The following is a 13,245-nucleotide window of genomic DNA, read 5'->3' as shown; positions in this document are numbered from 1 at the left end:
ACAAGTGGAATACACGTTGGAACAGCATGTGGAAAAGACAGCTTATTTACATGTAAAAGGCAAGTTGAGTTCACATGGATGTTGGCAAGTGGAATGTACGTGTTGCGTTCAACATAAATTCTACGAAGTTTACAATATCTACAACATCCTCCATAAAGCAGACATGAAAAGATAATTCACAGAAATATTCAATGGTAATGTATTTATTATGATATACTTCAAAACAGACTAAATAAGATACACATTAAAATTGGATGTAGTTTATAATACTAACATATGTCAGAATATTTGGCACTAAAAAATAAATGAAACACTCGTGACCAGTTAGAGAACTGTCTAAATCAAACCATACCACTCGACTGCAACAATAATAATTAAAGCATGTCCGGTCTTCCTTGACGCTTTGGTGCATTTCTTAGTCTGCTGACAATGAAGCTGTAAACAAAGGCTTCTGTAACCCCATGGCTCTTTACCACACCGTCTGTGAATCAAGTGACAAAAAACATTCAGAAGTGTTAGCAAATTCAGATGTGTGGAATTCAAATCATCAGTTACAGACATTTAGATAAAAAAGACACAGTCACTTAAGTGACAATCATTCACCAATTATTAATTTACAAAGAGCTGTCTTCTCAAAAGATGCTTTCTCCCCTCTCAATCTCTTCATGTTAAATTTACTCATAAGTGCATTGGTTAAGAATCTAGAAGAAAATAAATATTTTAATCAACATCACAAACTTGGCAGTCTTTAAACACCAATTTCACATGACGAACAAAAGGAAATAAATGGTCCAACTGTGGTATTCAGACTTTGATCTATAAGCACAGATGCATTAATCAAAATTATTGTATTAATATTTTACTAAAAAGTTAGAATACACATTTGAGTGTGGTTTCCTCATACATTTTAATCTAGTTTTATATCAGAGTTAGAGAAAAATAATGTAGAAACTCAGAAGTTCACTTATCAAAAGACAAGGTCAACAAAATAAATACCATAAAATTGATGTGTGAGCATCTTCATAGTCCTATTACAGGGTCAGAATTACCAGAAAAATTAACTTACGTGGCTCATCTTATTTTCATTAAAAAAATTGATAATTGTTTTATATGATGGAATGGTGCATTGACAATGGCATGAACTAAACAGATGTGGCAGCATTTACCTAAAACTTGGGAAATGCTGATTTGCAGTAGCCACACTAATTTTCATGCAATTCTTAAACTGAAATAAAATATAATATATACTCATATGCTAATATATACTTTAACTCCATGTTAAAGTAATCGTGACAAAAGATTAAAAATTAAATGCTGAGGATATTTTGAAAAGGCAAACCTTTGGAAAGACCAACAGTTGCACATTTTATTCTGGAGCATTTGATAATTAACATTTAAAAACCAATTATGTCTGAAAATTTTTAACTCTGTTGTGACATACCATTACTTATGATGTTGCTGTCATATACAAAATCACTTCTGAGTTTTCGATTAGCCTGGCGTTTCTTTGGAACCTCTTCATCACTATTCTCAGTTGCTGTGGTTACGTCATATTCTTCACACTCTTCCATACTGTCTGAAAAGCAGAAATTAACTGTTTTCCAATGCCTTTGTCACTGCTTTGACATAAATTAATTTCATTATTTGACATAAATGAATTTCACTTACGAGAGGAATGTTTAATCTTTATGAGCTTAATTTTTCTCCATTTCTCTACATCAAGCTCAGCACACTTCTTGTGTAAAACGCTAATATTGGTACACACTGGCCAGAACACATTTGTATCCTTGATCCAGTTGAATGGAATAACACCCTCTTCTTCGCAAGTATTCTCCATCTAGACAGCCCACGCCCATTTCTTTCTCTCCATGCTATGGGGGGAAAATAAAATTACAAAGTTTTTATTGGAGAACCTATTGCTTTAGATCATTAATCACATAATCACATTTTAGCAAGAGATTGAGCTTGGGCAAAGCTCTCTTGACAATAATTAGTAATAAAACATCAAGACGTGATGGCATTTTCTACTTCTAATTTCTTGCCTACATATTAAAGAAAACTTGCAAAAATGACCAAAAAAATAATATCAGCAGTTACCCTTTCAATGGTGTTCATCGGCATGTAAAACAGGCAACAACACGTGTCCATTCCGGTTCTAGACCATTGATGTTTGGGCAGTATTAGTATGGGAGGTATTTTCTGCAAAAAATAAAATGAAAATGATAAAAAGAAAATACAATCTCCACTTTGCCATTTAGTTTCCAAAGTCTTTGCACAAAAATCTTGCAAAAATTAAAATAAAAATAAAATAGCACCATTTGCATTTTAAATTTCCACTCATGTATGAGTCAGATGTGAAAAATTAAAAACCCTTTTTGTATTTTCATTTTCAAGTTCACTACATGCAAATATATGTTAATCGGAGCGGGGCGGTGGGCGGAGCTACGGATCACTGCTGCGATTCCGTTGTCTTCGTGTTTCTTGGCCATGGTCAACCTTGTCACCCAAACTAATGACAAAGTCACACGCGGCTTAAGTTAGCTACTTATCTGCAGCTTCCGATTCGTTTAGCTTCTTATTCGTAGCGTCTTATTTCGGGGCTTAAGTTAATTCCAGCGTCCTTATATCAGAGTGTTCGCAGCTGCACATGCTACAGTTTTTAGTTAAGACATTTTGAAAATACGAAATAAAATATGTCGTGCGATATAATGGCAGGTATGCCATTACACAAGCATACCTTTCATGATCGCTGCATTATAATGCTATATCAATAACATTACAGTACACAAAACGTGCCGTCTATATTACTTGTACAGTTTTCGGTACTGCATAAAACGGCTGATAACATGAATAATCTGACAACAGACAAGAATAATTAAGTAGAATTAACACCGCCTCTGCACTCATCAGCACTGGGTTGGCAACACACGATTGGTACTCTGCACAAATTATTTTTTTTGTCATGTAAGAATATGATAATTTTTAAAGAACATCAAATGGGTAACATTTAAAAATCCTATCTCGGTGGGACAAGGACACACGTGATTCCGTTAGCTGTAAACCATAATGTTTTACTACTATGAATCTAAAAAAAAGTAATTTAACTAACTGACTGACTGTTTAATATGTAAAACAAAGTATTTACTACTCACATGAGCTTCGAAAAACGTCAAAATCCTGGTCACTGGACGACAGGAGAAATCCGCGCAAAAGAGTCTACAGTCGTTGTAAATCCAGGAAAAAAAAACTTTCAAATTTGGGTGACGTCATACGCACTGACAACGTCGCGACGCTATTTTTCCATTTTGTATATTATTTATTCTCACCTGATTTTTTTAAATAAAATACTAGACAATCCGTCACTAGATCACAAAAATAAAACAACAGAATGCTGAAATAAAAGTGTAGCTGCAGATAACCTGTTAGCGTTCCAAACACGCGGTTGCCGACAGTGCCATAAAGTTTATCGAGTTATCGAAAATACAATTGTGGGTACGTTCAGTGACTAGTTTAAAAAGACATCACATAAAGTGTTTTAAATCTGTCTAGGAGCCATATGAAAAATGTACAAAATCATTATGGCCTACTTTAGAACTTTACAACAGAAAAAGCAGAGGTTGAGTTACGCTCTGATTATCTCTATTCTGTGTTTACATATACATGCAGATTTACAATTTATGAAAAACATGCAAAAATATTTTTCCTGTTTGAACTAAAATTGTATTCGGTGGGCAAAGATTGATAATGGAATCAAAAATTCCACGTGGATTTAGTACATCTTTTCCACATACTTAAAATCATAATGGATCTACGTGGATATCAAGTGGAAACTGGTGGATCCACCACTTCACCAAATATCCATCAAAAACCCATATGGATAACACGTGCTGTGCCCACTGGGAATATTATTACAGAGAAAGGACAAGAACATGGCCCAAACAGGTATTTTATTAGCATAATCACTTGTTTTGTGAAAATTACAATGTGACAAATCCCAAGTGTCTAAACTGCCTTCAAATGAACACAACACCAGCCCAAATCCTTAAACTTGAGGCCACCACTGCGCTGTATGTATTTGTTTGTTCTAATTGTCACATAAGCTACATAAATTAATAAATGAAATTTAAAACAACCTAATTGATTTAAATATATTTGGGAATATATAAGCAATGTATTGGCCTATAGTATATGAATTGATGTATTTACAATCATATATTTCACATATATTTGAGAAATATATGGTATGTGAATATATTGCTTAAAATATATTTTTAAATAAATTTTTTACTTCGACAACATAAATTCAAATATATTGCAATATATTTCATTTCTGTATGGGTCTGAAGTATCATGCGTGAATGAACTTGAACAGGTAACCGTGAACATGGTAGAATCATTTCGTACCACTCTTGATCATGTAGCACCACTCAAGAAAATAAAACAGAGATAAGAAACCTGCCCCCTGGTACTCTAACCGTACACGTGAACTTAAACAAGCTTCACGAAAGCTAGAACGCAAATGGCGGTCAACAAAATTAGAAGTGTTTAGATTTGCCTGGAAAGAGAGCCTGTCTAAGTATAGACATGCACTAATGACTGCTAGGTCTATGTATCTCTCTAAACTAATAGAAAATAACAAAACCAATCCTAAATTCCTATTTGAATCTGTATCTAGGTTAACAAAGAATCATTCAATGTTAAACTCACAAGTCCCAGAAGCTCTTGGTAGTGATGCCTTTATTGCATTTTTTAATAATAAAATAACCACGATTAGACATACCATCACGAGCACGCCCACGGTTGCACACAACCACCAATCCTCTGCTAGCGCTAGTGTTATTAGTACTAATGATAACACCTTTGAATGTTTCACTCCTGTAGTGCAGACAGAACTCCTTCAGTTAATTTCCTCTTGCAAACCCACTACTAGCCTTGTTGACCCAATACCCACCAATCAACTTAAGGAAATTGCACCACTGATTAGCACTACATTGTTAAATTTGTTAAACTCATCTCTTAGTCTTGGATATGTTCCTAAATCTTTTAAAATGGCTGTTATTAGACCTACTGTATCTTAAAGAAACCAAATCTTGAACCTAGTGATTTAGGAAACTATAGACCCATCTCAAATCTTCCCTTCATTTCTAAAATTCTTGAGAAAGTTGTTGCTCACCAGCTGTCCTCCTTTCTTCAAGATAATAATGCTAACGAGCTATATCAGTCTGGTTTCAGACCCAATCATAGCACAGAAACGGCCTTAGTCAAAGTGATAAACGACTTGCTTATGGCTTCCGACCGTGGCTGTATATCGCTATTATTCTTACTGGATCTAACTGCAGCATTCGATACTGTAGACCATAATATTCTTTTGGACCGGTTGGAAACATTGATTGGCATTAAAGGAACAGCACTACTGTGGTTTCGTTCGTATTTAACTGATCGTTACCAGTTTGTCCATGTAAACAATGAGTCATCCATAGCCACTAAAGTAAGATATGGTGTCCCGCAGGGATCAGTGTTGGGCCCACTACTGTTCAATCTATATATGCTACCACTTGGTAACATTATTAGAAATTACAGTGTTAATTTTCATTGTTATGCTGATGATACACAATTGTATCTATCTGTCAAACCTAGTGACGCATCCCAGCTCTCTTCTTTAGCCGACTGTCTGCTAGACATCCGTTGTTGGATGGCAAGGAATTTCCTCATGTTAAATACCGAAAAAACTGAGGTTCTTTTAATCGGTCCTAAGGAGGCCCGCAATAAGTTTGTAAACCCCAACCCTAGCGGCCTCCCTACTCAATTTAAAACAGTGGTCAGAAATCTTGGTGTTCTGGTAGATTCCGACCTCTGCTTCAGTGCTCACATCAATAGCATTACCAGTACGGAATTTTACCATCTACGGAATATAGCCAAGCTTCGGAAGATGCTTTCCTTTCAAGATGCAGAAAAACTAATACATGCCTTTATAACCTCTAGATTGGACTACTGCAATGCCCTCCTTTCGGGTTGTCCATCTGGATCCCTACATAAACTTCAGTTAGTACAAAATGCAGCTGCCAGAGTTCTCACAAAAACTAAAAAATTTGATCACATTAGCCCTATCCTGTCTTCCCTGCACTGGCTACCGGTCAAGTTTAGGATTGATTACAAATTATTGCTATTGACCTACAAAACTCTGAATGGCCTTGCACCACAATATCTTAATGATCTTCTGGTCCCTTACAACCCTTCTCGCCTGCTTCGTTCACAAGGAGCAGGATATCTATTAGTTCCTAAAGTAGACAGGGCTGCGGCAGGCTGCAGAGCATTCTCCTACAGAGCGCCGCAGCTGTGGAATGGTCTCCCGGCGGATGTGCGGGATTCAGGCACACTCTCGCTTTTCAAGTCTAGATTAAAAACTCACTTATATAGCTTAGCGTATAGGAAACCTAGTTCTGGTTCCAGCTAGTCCCTCACTCCCAGTCAGACTAACAGTATGAGGTGATGAGCTGGGTGGGGATCGGTGTCATTGGCTTTGGATAAACTGAGGCATCAGTGCTGTCACTCTAGCTCTACACTAGAGTGCTGATGTTCAGGGAGTCCCCATGCCTGTGTTCCCGCCTGTCTCTCCCTCTTTCTCATGCTGCTATACCCAGATCTGCCGGAGCCTAGACGAATATTGCACTCGATCAGTTTGCTTGCACTGCCTCTAGGTTTCCTCAACTGTGACTAATACACAATTTTTTTTCTTACTTCCTCCCTCACCCCTTCTGGGGTGTGCTCCCTGGAGCACAATGTCATTGAAGAATTTATGCCTCTGCTGCCTACAAGACACTTACCTCCACCACCGGCAACTACCCTCCAACCTGCCTGCCCTTGGCTCAACACGATGCCTCGCCATCCTTCCCTGCAGCTGTGCCTCTATTAATCCAGCCATCGTGCATCAAGCACCACGTGCCTGCACCGGTCGGCCGCTGCATTGAAACATATATTTCAACCCCTGTATTAGCTTAGTCATTTCATCTTGTTTGTTTGACTCATCTGCCGGCCCCTGGAGGATGGGCTCCCCCTTTGGGTCTGGTTCCTCCCAAGGTTTCTTCCTCTTAGGGAGTTTTTCCTTGCCACCGTTGCCTCTGGCTTACTCAATGGGGGGTCCTTACGAGGCAGAAATGTAAAGCGCATTGAGACAATGTAATGTTGTGATAATGCGCTATATAAATAAAATTGAATTGAATTGAATTGATGGTTGTGCCCAAGAGGTCATTAAAGGCCTGGATCTTGGTTTTGATCCAGGCCATTCACAAGCCCACTCAGACTCATCACTCAGTCTCATGAGAGTCCCGATCAGAGCCTTCATGGATACCGTGAAAATCACAGCATTGTCGGCAAAGCCAAGATCAGTAAATCTTTCTTCACCAACAGATGCTCCACATCCACTGGACCTCATGACTCTGCCCAACACCCAGTGCATGGAAGCATTGAACAAAGTAGGAGCAAGAAGTTTCTGCCTCCACTCTGCACAGCACAGTGTACTGGCCAGTCATGACATCCAACAGCTTCAGGGGATCCTGCAAAGTCTCAGGATGTCCCACAGGGCGGCTTGAACAACTGAGTCAAACAATAGCCCAAATGGAAGCAAAGATTGCTTATAATACCAGGAGGACAGCCTTCCCACCAGCCTGGAGAAGTTCACCCTGGATACCAGACATCGCTGCAGCCTTCCCTCCCCTCGGCTGATTCACCACCTGTGCAGTCTCAGTCAGATTGGGTGGTTCATAGCTAATCGGAGGATGAGCTAGAGGATCAGCTTTAAACAGCTGCTCAAAGTAGCCGGCTAAGTGAATCACAACTGCCACATCATCCCTATAGACCGTTCCATCACCCGCCCTGACTGCGACTCTCTGAGGAACAGATTTGGATGTGTGTAATTCTTCGATTCCTCTGTAAGCACAAAGTGAGTTGCTATTCCATAGATGGTGTGTCATTTACTCACAGATTAATCTTTCAAATGCCTCCTTATCTGCCCTCAGAAGCCTTGAAGCCATCATTATCCATTCCTGATTCAGACTGGAGTTGCCATCAAGCTGCTTGCTGCGACTCCTCTCGATGATATCCAGGGAACTCTGCCGGATGAAACACCACCTTCTGGGCACACCTGCACCACCAACACAACCCTCAGCAACCTTCAGTGCCCTGTCACAGAGGGTCTCCCACACCACGTTAGAATCAGCAGTCATACCCAAGTCTGCATGTTCCTCACATAACCTGCAAGCAAACTCACTAGAATCAGCCTGATATTGGACATTGGACACTATCAGGGAGAGCCGATCCACCACAGCAACAGCTACTCCCTGAGTAGGGCAGCCATCAGAGCAACCAAATCAACAATTGGTATCCCACCTACCGAGATCTGGCCAATCTCTGGCCTGCGTACCTCAGAGAGTTCCGCCACCGAAACGCAGAGTTTACGAAGCTCCCCCAACAGCAGAGGAAGATGGTCATATGGACCAGAAAGACAAGACGTTCCGCGTACTTACCCGGATGGGCTACATCAGATTGGGACCCAAGTGTATCTGTGCAGCAGACGACGCCTCAACACAACTCCAATTCCAATCCCCCAACCGGATGAACCGGATGAAGTTTGACGTCATACCCAGGACGGTAGTGAACACATAAAAAACATCATGCATTGTCATACTGTATATAATTGAAACAAGAAAAATGCTTGATAGCCTTATAAGAACCATTCTGTTTTTTCATATGGCAAGACAGTTTGACATGCATAAAATAGTAGTTTTGCACCAATAGTAGTTTTGATTTCCAAAGAGCTATTAACTGAAAACATGCTATATCTCAGCATGGTGATACAGTAGTTATTCTTTTGTCCTCCACTTGTCCAGTTCCCTGAATTTTTTCAAGTACATATGGACAAGCATTTTTTACACAGAAAATGGACTGAAAAACAGTGGCAACAGGTCTTACAGAGCAATGAATCCAAATTTGAAATTTACGGTTCATATCATCAATATATACGGAGGAGATCAGGAGAGAGCTGTAACAGTGAGCGTCTAAAGGCATCAATAAAACATGGTGGAGGCTCTGTGATGGAATGTTCTTCAAGAAGCCAGGAGAACTATTCCTGAAGTCGACTTAAAGAAATGACAAGAAAGCTTGCCTAAGACACTCCAGAGTGTATTGAAGAATAATGGTGGTCATACCAAACATTGACTTTAAAGCTCGTTAGAGCTACACAAACTCTTTGTGTTATATACTGTATTTACATGTTTGCAGATGTTGCAATAAATCACTGTGCCTATTGTCCCGTCTTCCTAGCGAAATCTAAAGAAATGAGAGGTGGCTCATGACTTTTACATACTGTAGTACTGTACATCTTTTATTTTATAATGAACCTTACCTGTACTTGTAGTCTATAAATGTTACACTTGTATAGTTTTATCCTTTTCTTGGCGTTTACGGGCTTGCATTTGTAAAGTGACAGTAAAGGTAAACTTATTTTTTTTGCTCAGATTTTATCCATATGGTGGTGCGTTCTTTGTACTTCTATATACTTTATACCGTTTTCCAAAAATTTGATTTAAAAAATCTCAATATATTACAATATATTGAATCACAATCTGTGTATCATATCACCAGATTCTTGCCGAAACACAGTCCTAGTCTTCATCGTACCTTCCTGTATATTCTGTGTTTTTAGTACCTGTCATTAGTCACATAGTTCTTCATTATCAATGCCAAGTATTAAGAACTGCACATAATTGTCCTATAGTTTTATATGACTAGCAGTCAGTACATTTGTTTACTCCAGTATCACCACAAATATGTAAGAATTGCTTTGCTGTATGATGTTATGATGCTACAATGTCACTAGGTGATTTTTTTTCTGCTCCATTTAATTCTTATGGGACCACCGCCATAAATGCAGTCTGTCGTTGATTGGAACTTGTTATGCGGCATGTGACTGTATACAGTATACCGACCTGGTTCTGTGTCTTGTTGCAAGATTGTTGGCTTATGCTAACTTCAAGCACTCCATGTGTATTCTACTTTTACTATTTCAGTATTGTTTTGGCTTCTGGATTATGATTCTGCCTGATTAAATTCTTTTGCATGCTTTGTCTGTGTTGTCCCATTAACAATTTCTTACGCCAAAACCAACACCTTGAAGTACTGTACTTTTGGTACTTTCTTGAAATACGGTACCTGGTGCAGTGAAAAAGCACCCTAAATCAGCCCTGGGCCTTTTTAAACAACCAGCACTGCCATAGCTACAGGATGACTTAATCTAAAAATGGCCACAGACTGCCTTCACAAGGTGGGGGACATCACTCACATCACCCCTGGGCCGAGGCTCAAAGAGCCCAAGCTGTAATCCACCCATGTCTCTGGCAGAGCCGCGGTTTGCGCAAGCTAGCAGTGGCGGGTCAGTGTAACATGAACCCGCATGATGATAATGGGCAGAACGGCTAACTCATCCATGTCACAAAGAGATATGAAGGTGAAAGATTACTTGTTAATTTTTCACTTCAGAAAACAAAGGAAAACAGCTTTAAAGGTGATGAAACTTCACCCACCGAATCCAGTTATTCCTGAGAAGCAAACTTGTGACCACCATGAGTATCTGCCCACACCTGCCCTAAGTTGTTGTTCCAGGGAAAGTGAAGCACAGGCGTGTGTGAAACGTGAGACTCGGTGTGAAAAGGTCTTTAGTGCCTTTAGTATGGATGGGGAGGGAGGTGAGGAAACATACAGGATCTTATAATTGTTCAATGCTGTCAATGTTTTGTCTTGAATCAAAAATTAATCTGCATGTGCATTGTTGGGGTGACATGGTGGTGCAGTGGTTAGCACTGTTGCCTTGGACCAAGGTTCAAGTCTCCACCATAGCTCTGTATGTGGAGTTTGCATGTTCTAACTGTGCCATTGTTGGATTTCGTCCAGGTACTTGAGTTTCCCCCCACAGTTCAAATAGATGCTCAGGTGTTACCAAATCGTGCATGTGTGAGTGTGCCCTGCGATGGGTTGGCACCCAATCCTGGGTTATTCCCTGCGATAGGTTGGCACCCCATCCTGGGTTATTTCTTGCGTTGTGCCCATAGCTTCCAGGATAGGCTCTGGATCCCCCGCAACCCTGAATAGTTGTTTCAGAAAAAGGAAGGGTGATTTTTCATCACTACGTGAGATGTTCCATTGTGTTTGTTTTGTTTTTTGAAAGATGAAGGGCAGGTTTTGTGGAAAGAAAATTTGACATTGGTAGGCCAGAGAAGGGAGGCGTATTGGGTCTGTTATGTCTTAGGCAAGAAGAGATTGTTTTGAATACTGTGTGTCCTTGCCTCATGATAGCTTGCATGTGGTTAGTTCCACAGACCCTGAAGAGAGATCAGACCGTGGAGAGATGGACAGCGGAGTGGGGGGGGGGGTGGGGGATAAACCGCCTGCAGGAAGGGATTCAAAGTTGCCCCAAATGGTGTTGTAATTGTACCCAGTTGTAATTATAAAGTAGTCGCAGTAGGCCATACTCAGTATGTTATGCAATAGTATAAATGGTGGGATTTATTCGGTACACCCGAGGGAGTTGTAGACAGTACGTGACTGGACCTACCCGACCAGCAATCCGAAAAGGGCCGATGAACCTAGGGCCTAGTTTACGCCCTGCAGGAAGACGGAGATTCTTAGTGGCTAACCAGACCTTATCTCCCTCCTGAAAACGGGGTCCTGGTCTACGTTTGCGATCACCATAGAGTTTCATCCGCGTGGACCCACGTTCCAGGAGGCGACGAGTTTGCTCCCACACCTCTCTGCCACGTTGGTACCAGTCATCCAGGGCGGGGACATCGGCAGGTGTGGGGTTCCAAGGGAATAGGGGAGGCTGAAAACCAAGCACACACTGAAAGGGGGTCATACCTGTAACTGAGTGGGGTAAAGAGTTGTGGACATATTCCGCCCAAGGGAGAAACCGAGACCACTCGCGGGGTTGGGAGCTGCACATGATCCGGAGCATCTTTCCCACCTCTTGGTTGGTTCGCTCTGTTTGACCATTCGACTGTGGGTGGTAGGCTGAGGAGAGACTAAGTGAAATGTTCAATCGGGAGCACATGGCCCTGAATACTTTAGACGTAAACTGAGGTCCTCGGTCTGAGACTATATCTTCAGGTAAACCATAATAACGAAAGACTCCTTGTAACAACAGGTCGGCAAGCTCTAAGGAGGATGGTAGTTTGGGAAGTGGTATGAGACGACACATCTTTGAAGAGCGGTCAACAAGGGTTAAAATGGTAATGTTCCCTCTGGAGAGTGGTAGGTCTGTGATGAAGTCCAATGCTATGTGCGACCAAGGGCGATTGGGAACTGGCAACGGCTTCAAGAGCCCCGAGGGTGAGCCAGAGATGCTCTTATTCTGGGCACATAACGGACAAGCCAGCACGTACCTCTCAGCCTCCTGGCGCCACCCTGGCCACCAGTAGTGCTTTTCAAGGAGGCGAGCAGTGACTTTGACTCCAGGGTGCCCAGACCCCAGGGAGGTGTGCACCCATTGAAGGACTTTGTTGCGCAGCTGGGAGGGTACGAAGGTCTTCTCTGGAGGACATTCGGGAGGCGGGGCAGAGTTACGATTATATTCCAGGAGGCGCTGCTCCAAGTCCCAGGTCACTGTACTCAAGAAACAGGAAGAGGGTGGAATGCGAGACACTGGGTTGGGGTTCTTCCGCGACGGGAAGCAGCGTGAAAGGGCATCCGCTTTGATGTTCTTAGCCCCAGGAAGGTAGGTGACCTGAAAGTTAAACCGAGTAAAGAACAGAGTCCAGCGTGCCTGTCGGGCATTCAGCCGTTTAGCCTCGCGGAGATACTGCAAATTACAGTGGTCGGTCAACACCTGGAAGGGATGCAGTGCCCCTTCCAACCAGTGCCTCCACTCCTCGAGAGCTTGCTTAACCCTATGGAGTGAACCAGGGGCCCCTTGCATGGGGGGGCATTTCTTCCCTCTTTGGAATAATTACCTTATAACTTCAGATATAAAAGTCACAGACACATGCCTGATACCTAAAATCAAAGTTGACCCCTTTACAATTGATTGTAGGAAGTTCAATAACGAAATGAATAACCTGTGTATAATTTATGGACATGCGAATATAACAAAAACAGCTGGAAAAATACAAAATCTGTCTTTGTGTTTTGGATTTTTGTAAATATTTCAAAAACTACATGATGGAATAGGTCCAAATTTAAAAATCCGGTTCCCAAACT

General features: G+C 41.1%; 2 long non-coding RNA genes across 4 annotated transcripts; one reads left to right on the top strand and one right to left on the bottom strand.

The window, feature by feature from the left end:
* LOC140592070 (uncharacterized) lies at positions 1-3,230 on the bottom strand. Of its 3 annotated transcripts, none has more exons than XR_011992311.1 (4): positions 3,153-3,230; positions 1,669-2,199; positions 1,442-1,576; positions 1-481 (listed from the first exon to the last, which is right to left on the bottom strand). It is a non-coding gene; the product is annotated as an uncharacterized lncRNA (long non-coding RNA). The 3 variants fall into 3 exon arrangements; XR_011992312.1 differs by lacking the exon at positions 1-481 and having other exon boundaries at positions 1,320-1,576; positions 1,669-1,871; positions 2,098-2,199; XR_011992310.1 differs by lacking the exon at positions 1-481 and having other exon boundaries at positions 1,320-1,576.
* Positions 2,154-10,123, top strand: LOC111851496 (uncharacterized). The gene is made up of 2 exons (XR_002840025.2): positions 2,154-7,928; positions 8,016-10,123. It is a non-coding gene; the product is annotated as an uncharacterized lncRNA (long non-coding RNA).
* The last annotated feature ends 3,122 nt before the right edge of the window (positions 10,124-13,245 follow it).

This window comes from Paramormyrops kingsleyae, chromosome 7 (genome assembly GCF_048594095.1).
Source record: "Paramormyrops kingsleyae isolate MSU_618 chromosome 7, PKINGS_0.4, whole genome shotgun sequence".
In the NCBI taxonomy this organism is placed as follows: domain Eukaryota; kingdom Metazoa; phylum Chordata; class Actinopteri; order Osteoglossiformes; family Mormyridae; genus Paramormyrops; species Paramormyrops kingsleyae.
This window is presented reverse-complemented; position numbering and strand designations above follow the sequence as displayed.